The following is a 10,467-nucleotide window of genomic DNA, read 5'->3' as shown; positions in this document are numbered from 1 at the left end:
AGACTCAGGGCAGGCTTTGCCACGGCTGTGCACCCATAGGCACTTCTCCCGGGGGAGCCTGCACCCAGAGCCCCCGTCTGCCCCCTTCTCACACAGTTTCAATACCTCGGTGCTCTGATCTCTGAGCCCAGACCAGAGTGAGAGGAAGATCATCAGAAAGGAGCACAGAGGGATCCCTGGGTGGTGCAGCGGTTTGGCGCCTGCCTTTGGCCCAGGGCACGATCCTGGAGACCCGGGATCGAATCCCACGTCGGGCTCCCGGTGCATGGAGCCTGCTTCTCCCTCTGCCTGTGTCTCTGCCTCTCTCTCTCTGTCTCTCTCTGTGACTATCATAAGTAAAAAAAAAAAAAAAAAAAAAGGGAGCACAGACCGAGGGAGGGTATCAGGCAAATGAAACCAGTTGCTTAAGCTTAAAAATTTGGGGCACCTGGGTGGCCCAGTGGTGGAGCGCCTGCCTTTGGCTCAGGGCGTGATCCCGGGGTCCTGGGATCGAGTCCCATGTCGGGCTCCCCCGCAGGGAGCCTGCTTCTCCCTCTGCCTGTGTCTCTGTCTCTGTCTCTCTCTCTCTCTCTGTGTCTCATGAATAAATAAAATCTTTTTTTAAAAAATGGTGTTTAGGAAGAATTTTATATGACAAAGGAAATATTTTTGGTATAATCTTAAGTGAAAACCAAGATGTGATGAGATAATACATACGTATTCAATAAAAAGCAAAAAGGAAAAAATGACATGCTGTGAGCTCAACTTAATTTAGAATATAGGGAAAAAACCTGAAAAAAAACAACAACAACACACACACACCAAAATGCTAACCTTGTTATTTCTGGGTGATGGAACTGCAAGTGATTTACACATTTTTAGTGCTTTGTCTCTTATTGTATTTCTAATAAATGCTTGCAGATTTTAAAGTTATTTGAAATGAAGGTGTGACATGTATCCTGTCTTTAAGAAGGCGTCCTATTTCTCTGGAAAATCTTCTTCTGTGAACATATAAGATCTTGGAGTATATTTATATATTTTCCAGCTGGAGGTTAGGAGCTTGGATCGGTTAGGAAGGCATTTTGACTACAAATAACAGAAAATCCAATAACATCGAGGGGGTTGCTTCTGGCCTGTAATGGAAGCCCCCGCTAGGTCATCCAGGGCTGATGTGGCTTCATGATGCTGTCGTGGATGATGCTGCAGTCAAAAGGCAGACCTGCTATTCACCCTGAACCCCTCTCTTTCAAGCTCCTGTCCCCCACACCCTACTTCCAATCTGGAACCGAGAACAGCCTATGCACACCCCGTCCCTCGCCTGCCTCACTGAAGGGGTGTCTGTGCTCGTCTAGCGGGGTCTTCCAGGTTCCACTTGGGGGACGGGACCAGGCAGCCCAGAGGGGGCCAGCCTGTGGGAGGCTGTTCATGAGGAAGTGACCTGCCCTGGGTCACACTGCTGCTCTGGGAGCTGGATGAATGAGGACAGGGGCACAATTAGAACCTGGCTCTCAGCTCTCTTCCCCACTTGAGTGACAAACTACCAGTGTAAACCTCTAACATGGCATAGCAGTCCCTGGAAGACTTGGCCCCGCTGACCTGCTTAGCCTCACCTCTCACCACTGAAATGCTGTGGCTCACACACACACTATGCTGGATTTACTCTGTGCCTTTGCTTATGCTGTTCCCCCTGCCTGGAATGCCTTTCCTTGCTGCATCCACTCTCTTTGGCCAAACTTCGGCTCACTCTTTTAGAATTGGCCCAGCATTATTTCCTGGAAGCCTCCCTGACCTCCTGGCTGGGCTAGGAGTTCCTCTTCGGACACCCATAGTACTCTGTGCTTACTGAATTTGCCACACTTTGACTTTTCTTTTCTTTTTTTTTTTTTTAAGATTTTATTTATTTACTCATCAGAGACACACACAGAGAGAGAGGCAGAGACACAGGCAGAGGGAGAAGCAGGCTCCCTGCGGGGAGCCCGATGTGGGACTCGATCCCAGGACCCCAGGATCACGCCCTGAGCTGAAGGCAGACGCTCAGCCGCTGAGCCACCGCGTACCCACACTTCTACTTTTCTCTTCACGTTCTGACCTCCTCCCTGCCAGCCTGTGAGCCCCTGGAGGGAGGATACACCTGATTCACCTCAGCGTCCACCCACCCTGGGAAGGGGCACGTGTGAATGGGAAGTCCCGGGACCTGGCTGTGCCCCTGCTGCAGCTCCCGAGGAGAGCCTAGACCAGGTCGTACCCGGTTCCCATCCCAAATGTGGGATAGTTGGACTGCATCAGGTCACTTCTGAGGACGTGGTCGTTCGCCAGAGGGACAGGGTGCCTGAGATGGGGGAGAGGCAGGGGTCAGGGGGTAGGGGGTAGGTGTGACCAGCGCCCTTGGGAAAGGGGGGTGGGTGGGAAGCAGAACCGTAGAGGCCTACGTTCTGGGCCTCAGCAGCAGACCCCAGCAAAGAGGCTGGCCCGGGTCCCCATGGCAAGGAGGGTGGCCCTCAGCAGTCATCAAAGGCCAGCCTGGAAGCCTCTATAGAAGGATGGCCCAGAGCAGAGCAGGGGATCTTCCTGGGGCTGCCACTGCCAGCCCGTCAGCCCTAGCACAATGGGGTCATTAAACCCCTGACCCTGGGCCTTTCTCAGCCACTTCCTCTGGAGGGCAATCCCCACCAGAAGAAGAAGGGAGGGGAAGATTTCTCTTAAGCTTTCCTCTCCAACGAGAGGCCCAGGACCCCCTGGACTGGGCTGGGGAGTCACAGCCTCGAGGACCCTTCCAGAGCTCAAGGTCCTGAATCTCTGCAGCTACCTCGGGGAATCTGGTGGTGGCTCCCTACCCTCCTCCAGCTGCGGGAGCAGACAGGGACCTGAGAGGGACACTTAGGTCAGAGATGGCTCTTTTCCACTTAATAGTACATTCAAAGGGACCTTACAGACCAGTCCCACTTGTGAAGCTCAATGCGAGGACCCTAATAAAATGTTAGCAAAACAAATCCAGCAACGGATAAAAAAGCATACATAACTCATGACCGATGGGGTTTATTCTAGAAATGCAAGTGTGGTTTAACATCTGAAAGTCTATAAATGCCATCTGTCACGTTAATAAATTAAGGGAGAAAAGTCATACGATCCTTCCGGCACTGGCAATACGTTTCAACATCTACTTATGATAAAAACGCTTTAGCAAACTGAATCGAAAGGAACTTCCTTCAACCGATAAAGATTATCTACAAAACCCAACACAAACATGGTTCTTAAAGGGACAATGGACAAAATTCCTTAAAAGTCAGGGCAAGACAAGTTTTCTCACATCCATGTGTCTATTTAATATTGTACCTGAGGTCCTAGATGGGGCGGTAAGAGATGGGGAAAAAAACCAACAACGACAAGGTATAAGGATTGGAAAGGAAGAAGCAAAGCTGGCATCATTTGCAGATGACGTGATTGTTTACAGAGAAAGCCCCAAATAATATATGAAATTAACCATGAATGGAATCTGACAGAGGTACAGGATATTTCTACATCAAATCAATATTAAAAACGAATTGCAACACGTGGATGAACCTTGAAAATCTGATGCCCAGTGAAAGAAGCCAGACACAAAAGGCCACACGTTGTATGATTCCATTTATATGAAATTTCCCAAATACAAAAATCCATAGAGAAAGTGGATTAACAGTTGTCAGGGTCTGAGGGGGCGGAGGGAGTAATGGGGAGTGACTGCTAATGGGTAAAAGCTTCTTTTTGGGGTGATGAAAATGTTCTGGAATTCATGGGGATGGCTGTACATCTTGTGCATATACTAAAAATCCACTGAACCGTACACTTCAAAATTATTAATTTTATTTATTTTTTAAAAAGATTTTATTTATTTGACAGAGAGACATGAGCAGAGGGTAGAGGCAGAGGGAGAAGCAGGCTTCCCATTGAGCAGGGAGCCAACCTGGGGCTTACTCCCAGGACCCCGGGATCATGACCTGAGTGGAAAGCAGATGCTTAGCCAACTGAGCCAATCCAGGCACCCTTAAAATGATTAATTTTATTTTGTGTAAAGTCGACCTCAATAAAAAGCAATTGCATTTATAAACATCAGAGCAAGCAAAGTATCATTAAAAAAAATCTTCCACTTATGATAATAATAAAAATAGACTGTAACAAAATATTTACAGAGAAAAGCATAAAATGTTACTAAGATGCAGCCACTCTGGAAAATAGTTTGGCAGTTTCCTAAAAAAAAACTAAACATACACTTACTGTATGACCCAGAGACTGCCCTTCTTAGGCATTTGTTGCAGAGAAATATCCCCATGAAATACATACATGATTATTCATGGCAGCTTTATTTGTAATAGCTAAAAATAAGAAATAGGGGCACCTGGCTGGCTCAGTCAGCAGAACACGTGACTCTTGATTGTGGGGTCGTGAGTTTGAGCCCCGTTGGGTACTGAGCTCATTAAAAAAAGGAATCTAAATGTATCTAAATGCCCTTCAGTGATGAATGGTTAAAAAATTAGTACATCCAGACCATGGAATATCAACTCATCAATAAAAAAAGGAACTCTATTGAGATGTAGTGTATATATATATATATATATATATATATATATATATATATATAATGGAATATCACTTAGTCACCAAAAATTTGAAATCTTACCATTTGCAATGACATGGATAGAACTAGAGGGTATTACACTAAGCGAAATAAGTCAATCAGAGAAAGGCAATTATGTGACTTCACTCCTATGTTGAATGTAAGAAACAAAACAGAGGATCATAGGGGAAGAGAGGGAAAAATAAAATAAGATGAAATCAGAGAGGGAGTCAAACCATAAGAGACTCTTAACTCTGGGAAGCAAACTGAGGGTCGCTGGAGGGGAGAGGGGTGAGAGGACAGGGTAACTGGATGACGAGCATTAAGGAGGCACGTGTGGGATGAGCACTGGGTGTTCTATGCCATTGATGAATCACTGACCTCTACCTCTGAAACTAATAATACTCTATATGCTAATTAATTGAATTCAAATAAAATTTAAACAATAAAATAAAAAAGAACACTTATCGAATAATAAATTATACAATTTTGTCATAAAAAATAAATGTGAATATGAGAAATGGCATGGCAAGTACACGGCCACAAGCAATACATGGAAACATGTAGATGAAATAATGTTAATATAAAAGAACCAAATACCAAGTGCACATGATAAAAACTACCTACGGATACACGCAGCTGGCTGGCTGGAGCTCAGGGGAATGAAGCTGCATGAAAGAAGCCTCCCTGTAAAGGTTCCACGCTGTGTGGTTCATCAACGTGAGGTTCTCAAACTGACAAAAGTAAAGAGAGGAGACCAGGAAGGGTGGAAGGGTGGGGAGAGAGAGGGAAGGTCTTTGTGGGGCTGGGACAGCTGTGTGTCAGGCTCGTGGTGGTGATTCCACGAATCCACGAGGGGAGGAAACTGCACGGCTGCACACACTCACACACACACACTCACATGTGTGTGCGAATCCACGTAAAGTGAGTGGAATCTGAACAAGGTCGGTGGATGGGTGGAAGGGCACGCACGAACTCTGTTCTGGCGGCCTCCTTCGATCTGTAACTATTCGAAAACAAAAAGTAAGATCCTCAAATTTAAAACCATCATTAGAAGACATTAAGAGGGGTTTGCCTGAAAATAAGGAATTTTGGGGAAGGGGGAGGGGCCGGGGGGGACAGGGTTATGGCTGGACATACAGTGGCCACGAGGGGTAATGGATCAAGAGTGTTTCGTTATCCTCTTCTCTCTCTTTTTGTACATTTGACATTTTCTTAATAAAAAGTAGAAGAAAGAGACCTAAGGAAGCGCAGAGAGACAGCCACTCACTTGTGCGGGGAGGTTCAATATCATCGAGTTCTTCCCCAATTCCCGTCTAGATTCAGTTCAGTCCTGATCAAACCCCCACAGGGTTTAGGTGGAGCTTGTCAAGCTGGTTCTAAAAGCGGTAAGAAAGGGCAAATCACTAAGAATAGCTGAGACACCCTCGCAGAAGGAGGGAGGGCCCTTGCCCTGCCAGATATCGAGGCGTCTCGCAGAGCTGCAGTGATCAGGCCGGTGTGGTGCGTCCTGGAGCAAAGATGGACCACCAGACGGGTGGGACGGGACAGAGAGGTGGACAGACCCCACGCATCAGGTGGGGGTGCGGCCGATCAGAGAGGAAGGGGGGAGCAGGCACATTCACATCTGTCACATGTCATCATCCTCACAGCCTTCCTGTGGGGCTGGCTTCGCCCTGAAGCACCCCGAGATCCCGTCTCACACGCGGTGGAGGCTCATAGAAGTCCAGGCTGCCCAGGGTCTTCTGGCTCTGGTCCTAGGCTCTTTCCAAAGTGGGGTCCTCCCAGGGTTCCTGCCCTGTATCTGAACCATGAGGCCCCATCCCAGACCTGCTGATTCGTAACCTCTGGGGGATGTCCTGGCATCCACATAGCTACTGACTTCCCACTTGAGCCTGGGACCTCATGGACCTAGAGACACTGAGGGAGAGAATGGCAGTGGGGGAGGGGGAGGGGAGAAGCAGAGATAGCAAAGAGCCAGCCACCCTGAGGCCAGCGGGTCTGCCAGGGGCGGGGGGGAACAATTAGGCACTGTCCCTCTCCCTCCACCCCGCTAGGCTTTCATCACTGACCTAACTCTGGGGGCAGAACGCGAAGGGTGGGCGAGGGGGGAGAGGGAAGGTCAGGGGTCAGCCCATTGCATGCTAAGCAGAGCCAGGAATAGAGCTGATTTGGAGGTGGCGCCCCACGGAAGCCCACACCCCACTACTGCAAGAGGCCATTGAGTGGAGAGGAGAGAGCTGCCCTGCACCCCAAGGGCAAGGAGGTCCCAGCCTCATCAAAGCTGGGAAGGGGCTTCTGGAATGATGCAAATGGTTCTGAGCAATGCTAATCCTCTGCCTCAGCCACTGCTGCCGGAGTGGGAGGGACTCTCCTGTCCCTAGGGGAATCTGGCCTCCACAGACCCATTGCCCCCCACAGGCTGACCCACTGAACCAGTGCCCCCTTCTGTCTGGAATCCCAGATTCCTGGTGGGTCTGGGTCGCGCAGTCCCTGAGCCCTGTTCTCTGACCTTGTTTCAGATTGGGGGAGGGGAGACTCCCCCCACATCCACTGACCTGCTGCAGTAGCGGGTGGGGTCCAGCCAACTACGGATCTGACTGCTCTTCTAGGCTCCTGTGGCTGCCCTGTGCCATACAGATGGAGTCTGGGGCCCCGATCCTGAAACTGGAGGCCTCTGCTGTCCCTGACCGCTACCCAGTCTCTGAGCAGGGCTCTCCATGACACAGTTATTTATTCACTCAATAGGTATGCGTCAATGTTATGCGTGCTGGGCACTGTGCTGAGTGTTGGCATCGGGTGTGACGGGGACAGGCCAGGTTCCTGCCCTAGGGCAACTTGTAGTCCTGGGAAATGAATGGGAGAGACTCGCCAGGGGCTGTGCTCGAGCTGGTGCATAGGGAGGGCTTCCCTGAGGACCTCACCTGTGAGTAGAGACACAGAGGAAGTGAGGGAATGCTCACTTCATGGCGAAGAGGCGAAGAATGTTCCAGGCAGAGGAAGCTGCAGGGGCAAATGCCATAAGGTGGAAACATTCCAGCATGTTCCAGGAATGGCAAGAGGCCCTGGAACAGAATGTGAACAACAATGGGGAAAAGTGGGCCATGTGCTGGAGGAGCAGCCAGGGCCAGGTCTGAAGTAAGTTTATTCTGTGTATGATGGAGGGATGGTGGGGGGGTTGGAGCAGGGCAGTGTCACAGTCTGACTTAAAACCGACACGCAGGCTCTTAGGACACCCATTTTTCCCATGGAGACCAGGGCTCAGAGAGGTCAAGTGATGCTTCCAGGGTCGCATAGCTGCCACTGAGCCAATGCTCTGTCGGCGCCCTCCAATCTACAATCAGGCCCCAGCCACTGGGCTTCCCTTTGGACTTGGAGCCTCTCTCAGGGCCTGAACTGGGAAGTGTTGCCCTCCTGTGCCACTGAGCAGGCTGGAGGCTGGGTCGCCCGTCCACACGCGTCCAGCCCGGAAAGCACAGGGATCACAATGTGGGCTCCGGGTCAGACACATGTGGCTTCGGCCCCCCGCCTTACCAGTAGTGATGAACTGGGAAGAGTCTAATGGGAAACAGGGGTGGCAATAACATGTGATCTGCCCCTCCACCCCCCACACCCCCGCCACCTCACTGACCTCTTCTTATGCCACACCCTACCCCTGCTCACACCTGCCAAGGTGCCCTCTTCTCAGCACCGCCATGGGCCCCAGCACAAGGCCTGACACCTCACTGACAGCCCGCTGGCTTCAAAGGGCTCAGTGAAGGTCAAGAAACCAGGAGTGTGTGAGTTCATCAGTAGCATAGAGATTTGGATAATTTTTTTTTTTTAAGATTTTATTTATTCATGAGAGACACAGAGAGAGAGAGGCAGAGACACAGGCAGAGGGAGAAGCAGGCTCCACGTAGGGAGCCCGATGTGGGACTCGATCCCAGGACTCCAGGATCACGCCCTGGGCTGAGGGCGGCGCTAAACTGCTGCGCCACCTGATAATGGGTTTTAGAATCAAGCATAATTGCAGTAGTGTGGGCAGCTGACCCTTGGGGGGTCTTTGCGCCAAGCCCCGGGCGAAGCAGCGCCCAGTCATTAGCTCATGTAACATTACCACAGCCCCTCGAGATGGTGCTCTCCAGCCACGCGGCCGTTCCTTCTGTAAGGACGTGTCCCGCACCTCTATGTCCAGGCCACAGGCCACGTCAGGGAACAGGAAGAGCGAGGTCCCACCCAGACAGAGCTCACATGTGTGGAAGAGGCAGGCAGTGAACCCATACACCAAGGATGGGCTCATTCCAGCTGGTGGTGGGCGTCATGGGTGCTGGGTGGTGGGGGAGGATGGAAAAGGTGGTGGGACCGGGGGTGTTTTAGATATGGTGGTTGGGAGAGGTGACCAGGCTCACCCATCGCCCACCAGGTACAGAGACTTGGGTCTCGCCGGCCAGCCCAGAGCTGGGCAGGTGGTCAGAGGCCGGCCAGTGGTGGCAGTGACTCGAGTGGAAAAATAGGGACTCTGTCGAGGGTTCCAGGGTTCCGGGAGGCGATTTTCCCAAAGGCCACTGGGTGGCAGCACTTCTCCAGGAATGTGGGGCCCAGGAGGCTAGCTTTCCCAGACTGAGCCTGGCAACAGAGGGTGGGTATCTGGGAGGGGACCCAGGCCCAGAGCGGAATTGGGACTTTCCCAGGGTCACACAACTTTCAGTGGCAGGGCCTGGCCAGGTGAGAGGTCGCTCGCTCGCCTGCCTGGAGCGACTCAGGAGCAGAGGGAGGGAGGAGGAGGAGGAGCAAGCTTGGAGGGTGAGAGCCAGGGCCAGCCCTGACTAGGCCCTGTGGAAGGGGGTAGATGTCCTCACCCCACTTTCGAGCCCCAGAATCCTATCCATCCTTGAGTAGGTGCTCAAAGCTCCCTGCTGAGGCCCTGCTGACACCTCTTACCCTTGCCTCTGGCAGAGGTGGCAGTTCTCCCTGTATTCCCACCCGGACTGGGATGGCTGTCACTGCCCCCACTGATTGTCACCCTGCCACATTGGGCTGTGCCTTGTACCCCTGGCTGCCCTGGGGTACAAGCTGTGCCCTCTGCTTGTGCCACCCTGCCTCTCTCAGCCTGGGGAGCACCAGCTCTTTCTTTAGGACTTAGCTGGGATGTCGTTTCCTCCAGGAAGCCTTCTCTGGGCCCACATAACATCCTGGGTTCCTCCTGGATGGCGAGACCCCTGGGGCCCAGGGATTGTTGGGAGACCTAAAATGCCCACCCGAATGTGCAAGGGCACTGTCCATTCTGAGCTTGTGACACGATGATCTGCAAACTGCAGGAGGCATTGAAACCATTCCACGGAGCTTTGTGAAAATGTAGCCTCCAAGACCTGCCCTTCCTTGGAGATTCTGATCTATTTTTGTTTGTTTGTTTGTTCTTTTTTTAAAGGGAGATAGAAGTTTACTGAACACACCACAAGGAAGCGGCAGGCAGGACAGCAGAGGAGAGGCTGTCTGCAAGGAGGCAGTAGATGGGGGCTGTGTTTAAAGTGGAAAGGTGGTGTGCCTGGATGGCTCCATTGGTTAAGCATCTGACTTTTTTTTTTTTTTTTAAGATTTTATCCACCTATTTATGAGAGACACAGAGAGAGAGAGGCAGAGACACAGGCAGAGGGAGAAGCAGGCCCCATGCAGGGAACCTGACGTGGGACTTGATCCCAGGTCTCCACTTTGGCCCTGGGCCAAAGGTGGCACTAAACCGCTGGGCCATCGGGGCTGCCCAATATCTGACTCTTGGTTTCGGCTCAGGTCATGGTTTCAGGGTTGTCGGATAGAGCCCCACATCAGGCTCTGTGCTCAGGGCGGAGTCTGCTTCAGATTCTCTTTCTCTCTCTGTCATTGTCTCTCAAATAAATAAAACTTAAAAAAAAAAACAA

The 10,467-nt window shown here is 51.1% G+C and overlaps 2 long non-coding RNA genes across 8 annotated transcripts in view; one reads left to right on the top strand and one right to left on the bottom strand.

The window, feature by feature from the left end:
• LOC144323741 (uncharacterized) overlaps positions 1 to 5,037 on the top strand; it is a 55,150-nt gene extending 50,113 nt beyond the window's left edge. Inside the window, exon 6 of the long non-coding RNA XR_013389104.1 lies at positions 1,870 to 5,037. This is a non-coding gene — a long non-coding RNA (uncharacterized LOC144323741). The remainder of the gene's footprint in view (positions 1 to 1,869) is intronic.
• LOC144323742 (uncharacterized) overlaps positions 3,996 to 10,467 on the bottom strand; it is an 11,180-nt gene continuing 4,708 nt past the window's right edge. For 3 of the 7 annotated variants that reach the window (XR_013389107.1, XR_013389112.1, XR_013389110.1), the window contains 3 exons: positions 7,129 to 7,635; positions 5,841 to 5,949; positions 3,996 to 5,576 (listed from right to left, as the gene is read on the bottom strand). This is a non-coding gene — a long non-coding RNA (uncharacterized LOC144323742). The remainder of the gene's footprint in view (positions 5,577 to 5,840; positions 5,950 to 7,128; positions 7,636 to 10,467) is intronic. The other 4 variants (XR_013389109.1, XR_013389111.1, XR_013389113.1 and 1 more) reach the window with 3 other exon arrangements.

Source organism: Canis aureus, chromosome 11 (assembly GCF_053574225.1).
Source record: "Canis aureus isolate CA01 chromosome 11, VMU_Caureus_v.1.0, whole genome shotgun sequence".
NCBI classification, from domain to species: domain Eukaryota; kingdom Metazoa; phylum Chordata; class Mammalia; order Carnivora; family Canidae; genus Canis; species Canis aureus.
This window is presented reverse-complemented; position numbering and strand designations above follow the sequence as displayed.